Source organism: Gouania willdenowi, unplaced genomic scaffold, assembly GCF_900634775.1.
Source record: "Gouania willdenowi unplaced genomic scaffold, fGouWil2.1 scaffold_133_arrow_ctg1, whole genome shotgun sequence".
Classification (NCBI taxonomy): domain Eukaryota; kingdom Metazoa; phylum Chordata; class Actinopteri; order Blenniiformes; family Gobiesocidae; genus Gouania; species Gouania willdenowi.
In genome coordinates, this window is record NW_021144881.1 from 1 (window position 1) to 20,000 (window position 20,000).

Below are 20,000 nucleotides of genomic sequence, written 5' to 3' on the forward strand. Positions count from 1 at the left end.
AGTGCTGAGTCAGGTATATGTAAACAGGTAGTCTGCAGTGCTGAGTCAGGTATATGTATACAGGTAGTCCTGCAGTGCTGAGTCCAGGTATATGTATACAGGTAGTCCTGCAGGGCTGAGTCAGGTAGATGTATACAGGTAGTCTGTAGTGCTGAGTCAGGTATATGTATACAGGTAGTCTGCAGTGCTGAGTCAGGTATATGTAACAGGTATCTGCAGTGCGAGGTCAGGTATATGTAAACAGGTAGTCTGCAGTGCTGAGTCAGGTATATGTATACGGTAGTCTGCAGTGCTGAGTCAGGGTATATGGTATACAGGTAGTCTGCAGTGCTGAGTCCAGGTATATGTATACAGGTAGTCTGCAGTGCTGAGTCAGGTATAATGTATACAGGTAGTCTGCAGTGCTGAGTCAGGTATATGTAAACAGGTAGTCTGCAGTGCTGAGTCAGGTATATGTATACAGGTAGTCTGCTCAGTGCTGAGTCAGGTATATGTATACAGGTAGTCTGCAGTGCGAGTCAGGTATATGTATACAGGTAGTCTGTAGTGCTGAGTCAGGTATAGTTATACAGGTAGTCTGCAGTCTGAGTACAGGTAATATGTATACAGGTAGTCTGCAGTGCTGAGTCAGGTATATGTAAACAGGTAGTCTGCAGTGCTGAGTCAGGTATATGTATACAGGTAGTCTGCAGTGCTGAGTCAGGTAATATGTATACAGGTAGTCTGCAGTGCTGAGTCAGGTATAATGTATACAGGTAGTCTGCAGTGCTGAGTCAGTATATGTAAACAGGTAGTCTGCAGTGATGAGTTCAGGTATATGTCAAAACAGGTAGTCTGCAGTGCTGATCAGGTATATGTATACAGGTAGTCTGCAGTGCTGAGTCAGGTATATGTATACAGGTAGTCTGCAGTGCTGAGTCAGGTATATGTATACGGTAGTCTGCAGTGCTGAGTCAGGTATATGTTATACAGGTAGTCTACAGTGCTGAGTCAGGTATGTGAACAGGTAGTGCAGTTGGCTGAGTCAGGTATATGTATACAGGTAGTCTACCAGTGCTGAGTCAGTAATATGTATACAGGTAGTCCTGTAGTGCTGAGTCAGGTATATGTATACAGGTAGTCTGCAGTGCTGAGTCAGGTATATTATACAGGTAGTCCTTTAGTGCCTGAGTCAGGTAAATGTAGCAGGTAGGCGCAGTGCTTGAGTCAGGTATATTGTAAACAGTAGTCGCAGGCTGAGTCATGTATATGTTATACAGGTAGTCTGCAGTGCCTGAGTCAGGTATATGTATACATGTAGGTCTGCAGTGCTGAAGTCAGGTAATATGTATACAGGTAGTCTGCAGTGCTGAGTCAGGTATATGTATACAGGTAGTCTGCCAGTGCTGATCAGGTATATGTATACAGGTAGGTCTGCAGTGCTGAGTCAGGTATTATGTAATAACAGGGTATTCTGCAGTGCTGAGTCAGGTATTGTATACAGGTAGTCTGCATGCTGAGTCAGGTATATGTATACAGGTAGTCTGCAGTGCTGAGTCAGGTATATGTAATACAGGTAGTCGTACAGTGCTGAGTCAGGTATATGTATAACAGGTAGTCTGCAGTACTGAGTCAGGTATATGTATACAGGTAGTCTGCAGTGCTGAGTCAGGTATATGTATACAGGGTAGTCTGCAGTGCTGAGTCAGGTATATGTATACAGGTAGTCTGCAGTGCTGAGTCAGGTATATGTATACAGGTAGTCTGCATGCTGAGTCAGGTATATGTTAAACAGGTAGTCTGCAGTTGCTGAGTCAGGTATTGTATACAGGTAGTCTGCAGTGCTGAGTCAGGTATATGTATACAGGTAGTCTGCAGAGCTGAGTCAGGTATATGTATACAGGTAGTCTGCAGTGCTGAGTCAGGTATATGTATACAGGTAGTCTGCAGTGCTGAGTCAGGTATATGTATACAGGTAGTCTGCAGTGCTGAGTCAGGTATATGTATACAGGTAGTCAGCAGTGCTGAGTCAGGTAGATGTAATACAGGTAGTCTGCAGTGCTGAGTCAGGTATATGTAAACAGGTAGTCTTGCAGTGCTGAGTCAGGTATATGTATACAGGTAGTCTGCAGTGCTGAGTCAGGTATATGTATACAGGTAGTCTGCAGTGCTGAGTCAGGTATATGTATACGGGTAGTCAGCAGTGCTGAGTCAGGTATATGTATACAGGTAGTCTGTAGTGCTGAGTCAGGTATATGTATACGGGTAGTCTGTAGTGCTGAGTCAGGTATATGTATACAGGTAGTCAGCAGTACTGAGTCAGGTATATGTAAACAGGTAGTCTGCAGTGCTGAGTCAGGTATATGTATACAGGTAGTCTGCAGTGCTGAGTCAGGTATATGTATACAGGTAGGAAGCGGGGTAGTCTGCAGTGCTGAGTAGGTATAGGTACAGGTAGTCTGCAGTGCTTGAGTCAGGTATATGTATACAGGTAGTCATGCAGTGCTAGTCCAGGTATATGTATACAGGTAGTCTGCAGTGCTGAGTCAGGTATATGTATAACAGGTAAGTCTGCAGTGCTGAGTCAGGTATATGTATACAGGTAGTCTGCAGTGCTGAGTCAGGTATATGTAAACAGGTAGTCTGCAGTGCTGAGTCAGGTATATGTATACAGGTAGTCTGCAGTGCTGAGTCAGGTATATGTATACAGGTAGTCTGCAGTGCTGAGTCAGGTATATGTATACAGGTAGTCTGCAAGGGCTGAGTCAGGTATATGTATACAGGTAGTCTGCAGTGCTGAGTCAGGTATATGTATTACAGGTAGTCTGTAGTGCTGAGTCAGGTATATGTATACAGGTAGTCTGCAGTGCTGAGTCAGGTATATGTTAACAGGTAGTCTGCAGTGCTGAGTCAGGTATATGTATACAGGTAGTCTGCAGTACTGAGTCAGGTATATGTATACAGGTAGTCTGCAGTGCTGAGTCAGGTATATGTATACAGGTAGTCTGCAGTGCTGAGTCAGGTATATGTATACAGGTAGTCTGTAGTGCTGAGTCAGGTATATGTATACAGGTAGTCTGCAGTGCTGAGTCAGGTATATGTATACAGGTAGTCTGCAGTGCTGAGTCAGGTATATGTATACAGGTAGTCTGCAGTGCTGAGTCAGGTATATGTATACAGGTAGTCTGCAGTGCTGAGTCAGGTATATGTATACAGGTAGTCTGCAGTGCTGAGTCAGGTATATGTAAACAGGTAGTCTGCAGTGCTGAGTCAGGTATATGTATACAGGTAGTCTGCAGTGCTGAGTCAGGTATATGTATACAGGTAGTCTGCAGTGCTGAGTCAGGTATATGTATACAGGTAGTCTGCAGTGCTGAGTCAGGTATATGTATACAGGTAGTCTGCAGTGCTGAGTCAGGTATATGTATACAGGTAGTCTGCAGTGCTGAGTCAGGTATATGTATACAGGTAGTCTGCAGTGCTGAGTCAGGTATATGTATACAGGTAGTCTGCAGTGCTGAGTCAGGTATATGTAAACAGGTAGTCTGCAGTGCTGAGTCAGGTATATGTATACAGGTAGTCAGCAGTGCTGAGTCAGGTATATGTATACAGGTAGTCTGTAGTGCTGAGTCAGGTATATGTATACAGGTAGTCTGCAGTGCTGAGTCAGGTATATGTATACAGGTAGTCTGCAGTGCTGAGTCAGGTATATGTATACAGGTAGTCTGCAGTGCTGAGTCAGGTATATGTATACAGGTAGTCTGCAGTGCTGAGTCAGGTATATGTATACAGGTAGTCTGCAGTGCTGAGTCAGGTATATGTATACAGGTAGTCTGCTAGTGCTGAGTCAGGTATATGTATACAGGTAGTCTGCAGTGCTGAGTCAGGTATATGTATACAGGTAGTCTGCAGTGCTGAGTCAGGTATATGTAAACAGGTAGTCTGCAGTGCTGAGTCAGGTATATGTATACAGGTAGTCTGAAGTGCTGAGTCAGGTATATGTATACAGGTAGTCTGCAGTGCTGAGTCAGGTATATGTAAACAGGTAGTCTGCAGTGCTGAGTCAGGTATATGTATACAGGTAGTCTGCAGTGCTGAGTCAGGTATATGTATACAGGTAGTCTGCAGTGCTGAGTCAGGTATATGTAAACAGGTAGTCTGCAGTGCTGAGTCAGGTATATGTATACAGGTAGTCTGCAGTGCTGAGTCAGGTATATGTATACAGGTAGTCTGCAGTGCTGAGTCAGGTATATGTAAACAGGTAGTCTGCAGTGCTGAGTCAGGTATATGTATACAGGTATGTATACAGGTAGTCTGCAGTGCTGAGTCAGGTATATGTATACAGGTAGTCTGCAGTGCTGAGTCAGGTATATGTATACAGGTAGTCTGCAGTGCTGAGTCAGGTATATGTATACAGGTAGTCTGCAGTGCTGAGTCAGGTATATGTATACAGGTAGTCTGCAGTGCTGAGTCAGGTATATGTATACAGGTAGTCTGCAGTGCTGAGTCAGGTATATGTATACAGGTAGTCTGCAGTGCTGAGTCAGGTATATGTATACAGGTAGTCTGCAGTGCTGAGTCAGGTATATGTAAACAGGTAGTCTGCAGTGCTGAGTCAGGTATATGTATACAGGTAGTCTGCAGTGCTGAGTCAGGTATATGTATACAGGTAGTCTGCAGTGCTGAGTCAGGTATATGTAAACAGGTAGTCTGCAGTGCTGAGTCAGGTATATGTATACAGGTAGTCTGCAGTGCTGAGTCAGGTATATGTATACAGGTAGTCTGCAGTGCTGAGTCAGGTATATGTATACAGGTAGTCTGCAGTGCTGAGTCAGGTATATGTATACAGGTAGTCTGCAGTGCTGAGTCAGGTATATGTATACAGGTAGTCTGCAGTGCTGAGTCAGGTATATGTATACAGGTAGTCTGCAGTGCTGAGTCAGGTATATGTATACAGGTAGTCTGCAGTGCTGAGTCAGGTATATGTATACAGGTAGTCTGCAGTGCTGAGTCAGGTATATGTATACAGGTAGTCTGCTGAGTCAGGTATATGTATACAGGTAGTCTGCAGTGCTGAGTCAGGTATATGTATACAGGTAGTCTGCAGTGCTGAGTCAGGTATATGTATACAGGTAGTCTGCAGTGCTGAGTCAGGTATATGTATACAGGTAGTCTGCAGTGCTGAGTCAGGTATATGTATACAGGTAGTCTGTAGTGCTGAGTCAGGTATATGTATACAGGTAGTCTGCAGTGCTGAGTCAGGTATATGTATACAGGTAGTCTGCAGTGCTGAGTCAGGTATATGTATACAGGTAGTCAGCAGTGCTGAGTCAGGTATATGTATACAGGTAGTCTGCAGTGCTGAGTCAGGTATATGTAAACAGGTAGTCTGCAGTGCTGAGTCAGGTATATGTATACAGGTAGTCTGCAGTGCTGAGTCAGGTATATGTATACAGGTAGTCTGCAGTGCTGAGTCAGGTATATGTATACAGGTAGTCTGCAGTGCTGAGTCAGGTATATGTATACAGGTAGTCTGTAGTGCTGAGTCAGGTATATGTAAACAGGTAGTCTGTAGTGCTGAGTCAGGTATATGTATACAGGTAGTCTGCAGTGCTGAGTCAGGTATATGTATACAGGTAGTCTGCAGTGCTGAGTCAGGTATATGTATACAGGTAGTCTGCAGTGCTGAGTCAGGTATATGTAAACAGGTAGTCTGCAGTGCTGAGTCAGGTATATGTATACAGGTAGTCTGCAGTGCTGAGTCAGGTATATGTAAACAGGTAGTCTGCAGTGCTGAGTCAGGTATATGTATACAGGTAGTCTGCAGTGCTGAGTCAGGTATATCTGAACTGTGGATGTGATGTGGAGCAGGAGATAGAAAGCAGCATGTTTTTCCTCAAGAAAGGAAAACCAGGACAAAAAGTCAAAGAAAGGGAGAGAAGGTGAAATGAGGGAAAACAACTGTTTACTCAGTTCTTCAGAAATTTAAAACACTCACATCTTTTTTAGACAATATATTATTTAGTCTGAAATTAACTACGTGCACTCTCACACATTTAAATACTGGAACATTCCTTTTGTACGTCAAAATCATGATTCATTCTATATTTACCTCTTAATAACCTTTGTACACATTTGCTTTGTCTGTGTGTATATATATATAAATAAATATAAATATATACTGTATATATATATATACATATATATATATACAGTATATATTAGTGATACCTCCCCCCCAAAAAAAGCCACTCCTTAAATTGTAGCAAAAATATGTCACAAACAAAATATTCAATAAACCATTAAAATATAGTAGAACAGATTTATAAAATACAAACAATGGATATGGAGTCATTAGCTTATTGCAGTTTTTTAACCTTGGGGTCAGGACCCCATGTGGGGTCAGCCTGGAATTAAAATGGGGTGGAAATGTCTCATAATTGGTTAAAAAAAAAAGAAGAAAAAAAGGTAAAAACGGATTAAAATTATTTTTTATATTTTTTTAATTATTATTTTTCAAATACACGTCACACACAATAAATATTATATATCTGTATCCTATACTTAAACTTTCACAAATATAAATCTAGTTAAAATAAATATGGCACACTTATCACTGTGTGCACTAATCCTGGCTACTCTGTATTTGTAACATACTTTATTAAACATGATCAGAAACTAATTATATATGTATATATAAATGTCTCTGGGGTCACTGGACATTAGTGGCTGTGGTTGTTGTGGTTGATGTTGAAGCAGGGCTGGTTAGGAGAGGAGCTGTCTGTCAGTGTGTCAGCTGACAGTGCACTTATCATTTCAGTTTTGGCTCTAATTATTGATTTATAATCTTATTATTTTTTATTATTTTAATTTTATTTGTTGAAATAGAGGTTCCTGACAAAGTCAAAAAGCCTTGATCAATAAACACATGAATGTGACTCTTTTATGTATTTAAAAACTAAAAACTAGTCGGTGCTGACACTAACACAAGACAAAGGTTAAAGCGTTCTCTGGTGGTCGACTGCCTTTATGGTTAAACACATTGATGTTAAAAACAGCCAAATGAAACTGCACTGGCAGTGTTTTCAAATGTTCATTCACTTTCTTTGCATAGGTGCACTTGTGGAAACTGTGTAACCATGGCAACAGAGCCAGAAAACATCTTCTCCAGGGAGATACCACAGCTAATGTCAATCATTAGTTAATGAAATAGTAATGATTATTATCTGCTAGCCTGGCTCACTTATCTTTTCATTTTATATATGTTACAAGAAGAATACATCAGCTTCTAAAGACACCTGCTTGTATGATGGATCATCCAGGTCTGGTAGTAGTGTGTCTGAATGTGTTCTACCTGCAGAATGCATTCATTATATATACAGTATATAGAGCACACTATGGACCTCTACAGCTATGGAGATAATATGTTTGAAATGAAAGACTGAAATCACACAAATCAATGTATAAACATGAAACTTTTATTGTTGATGACACACACAAGTCATCCAAAACACATTTTTACACAATATGTTGTGTTTTCAGTGGTTCTAGGTACTTGGCATAAAGAAGCTTTGTGAGCTGGTGTTGGGCTTTTTGGGTTCCTCTCCCTGCTTGTGTTGTCCTAAGAATAAGAACTGAGTTCCCAGACGACCAAGGACATTATGTGGGGTTCAGACCTGCCCTTGACTGAACCTGGACACATATCTGCCAACCACCTGCTGCTTCTCAGGTCTGTCAAACTGAGCAGACAGATCTACAGGGACGGGGATTGACATCAGCTGGGGCGGAGTCCTCCAAGACCTTTTCAAATAGGAGGTCTAGGAGCTGATCCACGTAATCTGTGATACAGAAAAGCACTTTATTATCTTTACTGTTTAAAACCTATGTTGTTGTGTTTTGATATCTAATGATGGTCCTAACTAATTTTTTATTTTTTTTATTAAAAATGCCTTGCTATAGTCTTTTGATTTTGGGTGATTTTTGGTTTTTGTCATTTTTTGTGCCTTACTGCTTTCTTAGCCTAGTTTAAGTATGTGCATTATATTTGCAGTAGTTTTTATGGTCTAATGATGGTCCTAACTCAATTTTTTTTTTTTTTTTAATTTTGAAAAAAAATGCCTTGCTATAGTCTTTTGATTTTGGGTGATTTTTGGTTTTTGTCATTTTTTGTGTTTTACTGCTTTCTTAGCCCTGTTTAAGTATGTGCATTATATTTGCAGTAGTTTTTCGGGTCTAATGATGGTCCTAACTCAATTTTTATTTTTTATTTTTTGAAATTTTTAAAAAAATATGGCTTTGCTATAGCCTTATTTTTGATTTTGGGTGATTTTTTTTTTGTCATTTTTTGTGTCTTACTGCTTTCTAAGCCCTGTTTAAGTATGTGCATTATATTTGCAGTAGTTTTTAGGGTCTAATGATGGTCCTAACTCAATTTTTATTTTTTGAAATTTTTTATGATACTGAGTTCACGATACGATTCTCTCACGATTTGTTTTACAAAATGGGACTGTAGACAAATGATGACTAAAAAATATTCCTTTATTTTTTGGGGGGGAAAAACTAGAAAATACTGCACTATTTTCCTTTTATTTTTCATTGTTAAAAGAACCAATTGATAAACTATTCAAAACAATGCAATTTAACTAAAAATAAATCTTGAATGAAATAAATAAAGGAATAATACAAAAGAAGAAGAAGCCTTTTAATTTAAATTCTGGTTCTATAGTAAACAATGTAAAACTACATAATAGTTCTTTTTCTTTTTAAAAGTGCAACTGAAAATGTATTTTGTGCCTTAACAATTGGACTTTAAAAAAAAAACACTCTGCACTGTCTCTTAAGTCAGATTTGTTTGGACCAGCAGAGGGCGCTGGTAACCCAGTGGTCGGTTGGCATGCAGCTAATTTACCGGTGAAGAAGAGATGCTATGCTAGCAGACAGAGCTAATAGAAAAACGTGACTTTTAAAGATATTCACGTAATATTACAGATGTTCTTTTGGTGCTAAAGGGGTAAGGAATCATTTATGAACATGTTTAAGAGTAGAAGTTGGTCAGAAAGAAAGTAGTAGCAGATTCTGCCCGCCACCAACACTTCTGCAAGGATAAATATATAGCGGCCTCTGCTGTTTAAAAAAAGTACTGCGATTCATTTTTCAGCGCATCGATGTGAACCGTGATACCTATGAATCGATTTTTAACTGCCTTACGATTAATCGTTGCATCCCTAGTGATCATGAATTAAAATGATGGTATAATTGTAATTTAAAAAATATGTTGCTGTTGTAATTGTAATTACATTAGAAATGAGTTCAGATAATTTACATTGTAATAGTAATTGCCATGAAAAATCTATAAAAATTATAATTTAGTGCTAAACTGGGGAACCATATTACAGTTCTATGTACAGTTCTACATATACTGTATGTATTTTGAGCGATACCTTGGGGTGTGGCCAATACTAGACTGAGTATTATGTGGCCCACGTCTGGTCCAAACCTAAAGCTAATAAATGATTGCTAATCAGGAAATGTCCAAATGAAGCTCTGTGATGATGGGCTTTTATTGTTAGACACGTTGTCCTAACCAACAGGACAGAGGAGTTCATCTGTTGACCAATATCATAGTTAATGTTGTTGTGGACTGTCCCAGAAAAGCTGCTGCTCTCTATTTGATCTTAAAACAAAGACTTTGCTGCAAATTAGAGATAAAATATAAGAAAAAACACTACATTTGAGGAGAATTCTTAAAACAAGAGACATTATCTGTTCATGCAGCAAGTTAATCTTAAAATAAGAATGTCCTGATAAATATTCTAAAGGGTTAAAATAAGCACAAATGGCTGATTATTAGATTAAACTACTTGAAATCAAACTTCCTACAACTTAATAAGTGAAATATACTGACTATAAGCAAATAATTCTTGTTAAAAAAAATGTTTTGTTTTTATTTAATTTTGGCAAATGAAAGCTTTGGAACAAGAAGAAAACAACTAATCTAAGTAAAAACTGACTCAGTATTAGTGAAAAATGATTAAGCTGTTTCTTGATACAAGTTGACTCATTTTGAAATAAACTTAAATCTATATTAAAACCAAGTTTTTGTTCTTAGAATAAACATTTTATCAGAATCACAATCAGTGATACACTCCACAGGCCAGTGAAGTCTTTGGTAAGTGGACTGAAGGAGACCACGCCCCCTGCTGTCACAGCTGAGAGTTACACTGGAGAGTCTTCAGCTCACTTCCCTGGTCCTCTGGAGACTTCACAAACCAGGAACGCTTTCCATTCAAACCGATCCTAGAGAGGTTAAAGGGTGTGAACAAAACCCTTAGCCCCACCTCCTTTGACCTGAAGGTAACAGGGAATAAAGGCCTCAGTGAGAATTGAACTCACGACCCCTGGTTTACGAGACATGGATCTGGGCTTGTGGTTCAGTGTGTCTTCTTCCTTTCACCAACCTCCATTTCTGTGTCTGAGCAGAAAAGTGAGTTAACCCTCTGTAGTCGATGGACGCGTCGCCGCATCCTGATCACATGACTGATTTAAGACAGCAGAGCGACTAGATGCAGCCTCACAGTGTTAATTTAAACTGTTAAAACTATAAACTAGTTTTTAAATGATCTTGATAGAACAAGTACAACAATAGTTATGATAGATTAAAAACGCTGCACTTTTCCTGGTCATTTTTGTTGCGTTCAGTGTGTAAACGAAGAGTAAAAACGGGACGTTCTACCTTCTCTCACAAAGCAAAAGTGTTTGAAAGCAAAAAATACACCTCTTCCCTATTGGTGAAAAACACACATCAACCAATCAAAATGTGATGACAACTCATGACGTGTGGTTGCTGAGGAAGCGGTAAAGTGTGTGTGACGCGCTGCAGCGCTTCAGACAGAGCAAACAGAGACGATGAGGGACATGATGAGTGTCTTAGGAGGACGACTAAGTTGGTGAACCATCTTGTTTATAGAGGAAAATAAATGTTCTACTCTTATAAACAGCGCTACATAGAGGAGAGGACATGGAACATGTAACAGACTGATCTCAGCTGCTCAGGCAGCAGAGGCTCCGCCCCCTGAGCTGTGACTCTGAGGAAGGAGAACAGCAGGAGTCCAGATAAAGACACTGTCCTCCCATAGTGCAAAGGACCTGTGTCTAATGTTATGATACTGTTCATCATCACCCACTGGTTCAGAGACACAGATGATGGTCAAAAAGCCCCCAAAGGCAGACTGAAGTGCAGGCTCCGCCTCCAGGTGGACACTAGGTGATGGGACACACCAGGTATTGATGGAAAGACAATGAAGCCTATGAATGAAAACAAACTTTCTTGTAACAATGCTTATACACTGTCTTGTTGGTGTAAATCTACATGTCTAATAAACTTAAACCTACACCATCCTCCCAGTCCTGTTATTCTATACAGTACTGTGATGCCAGTGAATCCAGCCTTAATGTTGTTCTATGTTGCCATGTCTGGGTTGCCACGTTGGGTGTTTTCGTGTGTGTTTGCCGCCCTGAATTAATGTATGTGATTGTGACGTTTCCTTTTGTTGTGTCCTCACTCTCGCGTTAGTTCGTGGTTGGCGGGAGTAGAACGAGGATTAATAAGTGTGGGCGGGAGGAAAAGGAGTGTGTTAGTTCACGTGCTGACAGTGTGGATGGTGTGTAAGAGCACTGTGTGCGATAGTCCTGCTCCCTTGTTCGATAATAAAAGGCGAATTCTGACAAGACTTCAGTAACCCTTATTTCACGGCTCATCCCCACTACATTGGTGTCAGAAGTGGGATGATGGAACGTGACGGAAGTCCAACAGAACTGCGGGAAGATGCCCGCCGCCGCCGAGAGAGAGCAGCCTGGGTCGCGGAGAAGTGGAGAACCCCATGTCTCCCCGACGGCTCCAGCGACAAGCGGCCACACCACCCTGAGTCACTAAGGCCCACTGCGGTTCGAGACCAGAAACCTGCAGAACGACAGAGCTACAGCCCCGAACCGCAACAGCCCGCCGCCACTACAGTCACACCCAAGGCTGCGGTCAAGTTGCCGAAATATGACGGCACAAACCAGCTGGAGTTATACCTCAAACAGGTTCGAATCGCTGCAGCACACAACGGATGGAGCGAAGGAGACACCGCCACACATCTGGCCCTCGCACTGGAAGGCCGGGCGCAGCAGGTGCTTCTGGACTTGGCCCCAGCAGAGGAGCGGAACTTGCTCGCACTGTCTACGCCGTTAGAACGGCGGTTCGGACAGTGCTCGTCAGAGACAGTAGAAAGAGAAAAGTTAAACAACCGCCGCCGGGAAGGAGAAAGCCTGGGCGCCTTTGCGGCGGACATTCAGCTACACGTTCGCAGGGGTTACCCTTGTTTCCCCCACATGATACAGGAAGAGTTAGCTCTCCATGCGTTCCTGCAAGGACTCGCCCCCGAACGGCTCCGCCAACATGTTCGCCTGGCGACGCCTCAGACACTGGAGGAGGCACTCCGGGAGGCAGAGCGTGTTGAAGACGTCATCTCCACAGCACGGGCGGCACCAAGCATTCAACCCTGCGTCAGGATGGCTGACTATGACATTGAGGAGGTACGCCAAGCCCAGTCACCCACCCCGCAATTTCAGCAGCGACGTTCATCGACCAGACAGCGCCCACGCCGCTCATCTGACCGCTGCTATCGGTGTGATGAGCCTGGGCACGTCGCATGCGACTGCCCCGCCCCCGCACCGAGAGTCAAAACAACCCCGCTGGAGGGAAACAACAGCGGGATGGCCCGATGAGGGGGTTGCCATCCCAGCCCACTATACCCCTCCAAGGCCGTTGCACGCTGGTGGAACATTTTGGTCATACCAAGGGACTATATTTGACCTGCCAGCTTGATGATCAGAGCTGTCAGGCGCTCATAGACACGGGGTCTACCATCTCCCTGGTGCGACCGGGCGTTTTAATGGGCACCAGCGGACCACTGACAAATGCATGGACCCCCACCCAGACCCAGCTGATGACGGTGACGGGAGAAAAGACGGGGCTCACGACGAGGAAGCTGCTTCGGGTCCGGGTTGGTGGTCAGGAGGTGGTGCACGAGTTTTGGCTGGCTGACATTAAGGAGCCGTGCATCATCGGCCTGGACTTACTGTCACACTGGGGAGCCTGCATCAACGCCACCAAAGCAAGCATCACACTGGGGGGCGTGACCATCGGGCTGCAACGTGGAAGGAAGGCGGGCATAACCAAGAGAATTAACGCAGTCAGCAGTTCCACGCAAAACACCTGTAAAGCACCAGTGAGGATCCCCTCCACCAGCAACTCCCCCTCCGCGGAATCAACGAGAGCGGTGCAGGAGCTTTTACAACGCAGCTGCAATGGATTAAATCCCCGACAAAAGCAAGATTTGGAGGGCCTCCTAAAAGACTTTGTGGACATTTTCGCTGCCAAGGATGAGGACTGTACACAGACGGGGTTGGTCCAGCACCACATTGACACAGGTTCAGCCCCGCCTGTTCGCTTACGTCATCACAGATTGGCGTTCGCCAAGCGACAGGCAGCAGCAGACATGATCCGTCAGATGGCAGATGATGGAGTGATTGAGCCGTCTGACAGCCCGTGGGCAGCACCAGCCGTGCTGGTTAAAAAGAAAAATGGGAACTGGCGATTTTGTGTGGATTATCGACGTCTTAATAGTGTCACTAAGAAAGACTCTTATCCCCTCCCCCGGATCGATGACGCACTGGATTGGATTGCTGGTTCCAGTTGGTTCAGCTCCCTCGACCTGCGGAGTGGTTACTGGCAGGTGGAGTTGTGGTCAGGGACTGTGGCAGTTTCGGGTGATGCCGTTTGGGCTCTGCAACGCACCAGCAACGTTCGAGCGGCTGATGGAGCGGGTGGGAGTGGATATCCTCGGCCCGTTGTTTCCCGTGACTGACGCTCGGCACCGCTATGTTCTCGTGGCCATGGATTATTTCACTAAGTGGCCGGAGGCATATGCGGTGCCGGATCAGAGTGCCATCACCACCGCAGAGAAGCTGGTTGAGGAGATGTTCACTCGTTTCGGAGTCCCGGCGGAGCTCCACAGCGATCAGGGCCGAAACTTCGAATCCCAGGTCTTTAACGAGGTCTGTCAGCGACTCGGGGTACACAAGACCAGAACCACACCTCTTCACCCCCAAAGTGACGGGTTGGTGGAGCGGTTTAACCGCACTCTTGCAACCCAGCTCGCTATTCTGACCAGTCATCATCAGCGGGACTGGGACCGGTATTTGCCGCTGGTCCTCTGGTCGTACCGCACTGCAGTCCAGGAGTCCAGTCAGTGCACACCGGCAGCCCTTATGTTCGGACGGGAGCTCCGGACACCGGTGGATTTAGTGTTCGGAGTCCCACCTGAACCGGAGATCGCTGGTGGAAAAGAAATGGATTATTATCGGCGGCTGAGGGATCGCCTTCACGAGATCCATGATTTCACCCGCCAGGCTCAGACCAGCGCTGGAGTGCGTCAAAAGAGGGCGTATGACACACGGTGCAGGGGACAGGTGTTTGCTGCGGGAGACAAGGTGTGGGTATACTGTCCCGCGCGGAAGAAGGGAGTTTGCCCTAAACTGAGCAGCCAGTGGCAGGGGCCCGGTGAGGTGATGGACAAACTGAATGATGTGGTGTCCGAGTGCGCATGCCGATCAGGGGACGAGTCGTGGTGTTGCATCGGGACAGACTTGCACCATACCACCCACAGGCTCCACAGACTGCCCAGGGAGAAGATGGACTGATTTCCGCTCTCGCGGGTGAGCCCCACTCAGCGGTGACACCCGAGGAGCGCGAGCGCCCTGTGCGGACCCGCAGGCGCCCTGGTTACCTAACGGATTATGTGGATTAATGGGGTCGCCGGGACGGCTGACCCTTTAGAAGGGGGCTATGTGATGCCGGTGAATCCAGCCTTAATGTTGTTCTATGTTGCCATGTCTGGGTGTTTCCGTGTGTGTTTGCCGCCCTGAATTAATGTATGTGATTGTGACGTTTCCTTTTGTTGTGTCTTCACTCTCGCGTTAGTTCGTGGTTGGCGGGAGTAGAATGAGGATTAATAAGTGTGGGCGGGAGGAAAAGGAGTGTGTTAGTTCACGTGCTGACAGTGTGGATGGTGTGTAAGAGCACTGTGTGCGATAGTCCTGCTTCCCTTGTTCGATAATAAAAGGCGAATTCTGACAAGACTTCAGTAACCCTTATTTCACGGCTCATCCACACTACAGTACTTAACAGAAACCTAAAAGCTGCTTGGTCTAGTTAACCTCCTGAACAATGTACAACATATAATGGGATCCTGAAATTAGGACAGAGAGGAATAGAAGTGAGACATGATCATTGATGAATATTAAAATGAATAAATGACAGATTTAGTGATATTTTCACAGACTATGTACTCACCACATCAATAAACAGTCACCTTAGACCTCCACAGCAGTAACACAGACATGGCAACCTTTAAAAAGTGTAAGGAGACAAACAGAGAAAGGTGAGAAATAAACACCTGATGGACTTGATCAGATGATCACAGTATTGATATGTTCACTCTAGAAAAATAGCTGAATCATGTATTCTATACAGTACTTACTGAGAGGAAACAACGACAGGCTCCCAAAAATGAGTGACATCATCCTATAAGAGACAGTGAGAGGTTAAGGCTGGAAGAAAACAGCTGTTTGTATAAACAATACCTCATTCTTATATTTATTCCACCAAGTGTCTTATATATTAAGACTTATTAAGATGCACTAATTCTTATTCTTTACTTGTTTTTCTCTCAAGTTAGATGCAAAACGTTTTCTCTGGACGGTACTTTGTTAAATGACAGTAAAGTTTAATCTAATGTTATCTGATACATTATAATGAGTTTTTGATCATTATATTTTACCTCATCATGCTACAAAATAACTTTCTCAACAGTTCACTCTTCTCTTTTTTTAAACTCAAATTTGCAAAATAAATTTATATATATATATTTTATATATATTTTTTTATATATTCAATAAATCTCCTTTTTTTTTTTGCCCAGCATGCACAGCTAGCTAAATTATAAAATGTCCTACTTCTAACGACTGATTGTGTTAAAGTTAACAAGCACAACAAAAATAAATGACACCCAATCTTGATTGATATCTGACCCAGGTAGACGACAGTTCATCACTTCTTAGCTGTAGTTCAGATTCCCTCCACTCTCACCTGCGGAGGCCGCGGGTCTCTCCTCCTCCTGTTTCCCCTTCCCCTCATCCACCTGACGACCACCTCCACCATCATCACCTGTGGGCTGTGGCCGCTTCAGATGCTGCTGAAGATGAAGCTCCACCATAGCCATCAGCAAACATCTGTTATTTTCACACATTTGGCAACATCTGCCTGAAGAGCTTGTAGCTTTTTATGTCAAATTTAGAAATACAAAAATACACATAACTACGTAAAACAAAAAAACTAAACAATATTTACACAAAATGATAACAGAAATGCACAAAAACGCCCCAAGAACATACATTACAGAAAAATACACCAAATGACAACAAAAATATGAAAATGACTCAAAATACACAAAACTAAATATTTATAGAAAAATACACAAAATGACTCCAGAATCACACTACAAAGGCAAAAATAATAATAATAATCATACAAAAATGCACAAAAACACAACAGAAAGATACAAAAATACACATAAAAAAAACATACATTACAGAAAAATACACCAAACAAAAAAATATATAAAAGTAAAAGTAAAGAAAAAAAAAACAAACACATTTATCATGTTCATGTCCCATAGAATTAACACTAGAAGTCCCAGGGATTTCTATATCCCCCCAGAAGTCCCAGAGCAGGGTCAAATGAACTCTAGGACCAAACTGACGACTCTGATGGCTACAATTTGCATCTATTCATTTGTAAATGAATCACCTGAGAAATCAGCAGGGGGGAGAGCCTGACTCTAACAATGGAAGTCTGGAATGTTAGGGGGAAGTGCCCTGGAAGCTAAAGTCACAATGCCCCGTTTATTAACTCGTTCTGCTTGATGCTGGGGGAGAACAAACACAGACTACAAACATTGAAAGAAACAGAGTCACCTCTTCCAACACACCTGATTCAAATGATTATCAGGCTTCTGCAGAGCTGGATGATCATTTGAATAAGGTGTGCTGATTAGTGGCCCTCGAGGACCGGAATTGGACACCACTGGAATACCCTGTTGTCATGCAGCCTTTTGTGCTGTGGGGAATAAATAGCTGGCTGCTTCCACCTGCTGACACTCCACACTTATTCTACTCAAAATGCAGAGAAGGTTTACCACTCAAGAAGCGTTGGAATTGATCCTGAACAATGCAAACCCTTGTGACTCAGATAGGGAGGACATAAACCTTCAGCCAAATTCGGATTCGGACTCTGAGCTGTCTTCAGGTTAGATTTCCCAAACATCCTATTTTCATTTCCTGACTTTATTTTTATTTAAAACCGAAGAAAAGAATAATTTGAATTTGTTCACATTGCAGATGACGCGACTGCTCCTCATCTGGAAAAGAGAGCTCGGTTGGAGAGTGAGCCCACAGAGACGGCGAAAGAGGGCACAGTGTGGCATGAAGAACATGTGGGTACAATTCTCCGTTTCACTCCAATGGAACCGTACGCTGCAGATGGAGAGCCAACAGCAAAGGCCAGAAGAAGAATCAGGAGTCGCCTTCAGAGCTTCCTCTGTTTCATTACTGTTGGCATGCTCCGTCCCATTCAAGAATGGACTATTCAGCATGCACGGCAAACGGAGCAGACGGACTGGTTCATGATCCTCCATGAACTAATGGCATTTATTTCTGTTATTATTTTGAGGGGGGTGACCAAGGTTCCATCTCTGCGTGACAGCTGGTCAGCATGCCTGGGAAACCCACTTATCACTGGAATTATGTCACGAAACCGTTTCCAAGACATCATGCGTCACCTACGATTTGATGACATGTTTACGCGCAGTGAGCGAGTGCAGACAGATAAGTTTGCTGCAATTTCGGATGTGTGGGGATCGTTTGTTACCAACTGCATCACATGCTACAACCCTGGTCGACACATCACAATTGATGAACAGCTTTTCCCATCGAAGACTCGCTGCTGTTTCCTGCAGTACATTGCAACAAAACCCGACAAATTTGGCATAAAGTTTTGGGTGGCTTGTGATTTGAAAACAAAGTACATCTGCAATGTCCTCCCATATCTTGGAAAGGACCCCAGTCGTCCCAGTGAGGAGAGACTTTCTGAGAGTGTGGTGATGAAGCTGATGGAACCATTTATGGACAAAGGCAGGACGGTCACCACGGACAATTTCTTTACATCACTGACACTTGCACGACGACTGCTCAGCCGGAAAACCACCATCCTCGGGACAGTCAACAAGATTCGCCGGGAAATTCCTCAGTCAACTAGAAAGATGGACCGCAAGGAATTCACCACTCAGGTATGTTGTTGGTCTTTTTATTCCATCAACACCTCTGAGTGTGTCATTGTGTTTAAAACCGCTATAATAACACAATTTCTTCTTTTTTAGGTGTTTTCCACCACTGGTGCCACGCTGACGGTGTATGCGCCCAAACGAAAAAAGACCGTCTACATTCTCAGCAGCATGCACAGCGTGGTTGAGACTGAGGAAACCATCAAAAGGAAGCCAAACACCATCACCCAATACAACACCACAAAGTGCGGAGTGGATGTGATGGACCAGATGGTGCGGGAGTACAGTGTGCGCACAGGAACACGGCGATGGCCAGTCGCCGTGTTCTACAACATGATCGACATGGCGGCACTCAATGCACATCTGCTTTATCAAGCATGCACCGGGGTGCAGGAGAGACGGGTGGACTTCCTGGTTCAGCTAGCAAGAGAGTTGGCTAACTCTCATGTGAGTGAAAAGAAGGCACTCAAAGAGCAACTGCGCCAACAACAACCGCCTACACCTGGCCCTGGGAAAAGGGCTAAGTGTCAGATCAACCATTGCTGCAAGAGCAATCGCGCAACTGTGCGATGTGTTCATTGCCACAAATACACATGTGGCAAATGTAGGAGAGAGATACCGTGGCAGTGCCAAGTATGTCACGAGTCTCAATAAGAGGATGAAGGAGATTCTTCTAAATATGTGCACAGTTGCTTTGTTATTATCGTTATTTTTATTTATTTTGTTTGTTTTTTTTTTTTTACACAAATAAAAACCATTGAAAACAAATCACAGTTGTTCTTTTGCACATTTCTCACACCACACTGTCATTAAAAATAAATAATTTTTGTGTTCTCTTTGGGTCAAATGACACCTCTCTGGGTTTTATAGGTAAAAAGTTCATTTGACACCTCTGTGGGACTTCTAGTGTTAACCCCAACTGGATGAGACAAGCCAGTGGGCCTTGTCCCCATCCAGGGCACCAGGGGGGGGGACCTGTGCTGCCGCTGAGGCCAGCGGCAGCACAGGTTCAATTTCTAAGTGCCACGTTCTACCAGGGGCACGAGAAGGCGCTCGGAAAAATTTCTAAGTGCCACGTTCTACCAGGGGCACAAAAAGACGCTCGGAAAAATTTCTAAGTGCCACGTTCTACCAGGGGCACAAAAAGACGCTCGGAAAAATTTCTAAGTGCCACGTTCTACCAGGGGCACGAGAAGGCGCTCGGAAAAATTTCTAAGTGCCACGTTCTACCAGGGGCACGAGAAGGCGCTCGGAAAAATTTCTAAGTGCCACGTTCTACCAGGGGCACGAAAAGACGCCACATAAGTTTAGTGTTTTTTTGCACCAGGGGTAACCTAGGCCAATGGGAGAAAGGGGATAGAGCAAACGGAGCAGTTATGATACTGCCTTCTCCCATTGACCGAGGTTACCCCTGGTACAAAATCACACCACCCGTTCGAGATTGAGAGGAGGTTTTTTCAGAGCAAAAAACTTAGAAAAAAAACTTGGCAAAAAAAAAAAAATTACTTTTCTCTCTTGCTGAGGACAGCCTGGGGTCCTCTGTGCTGCCAATGAAGCCAGCCTGGAGGCCTGGTTCCA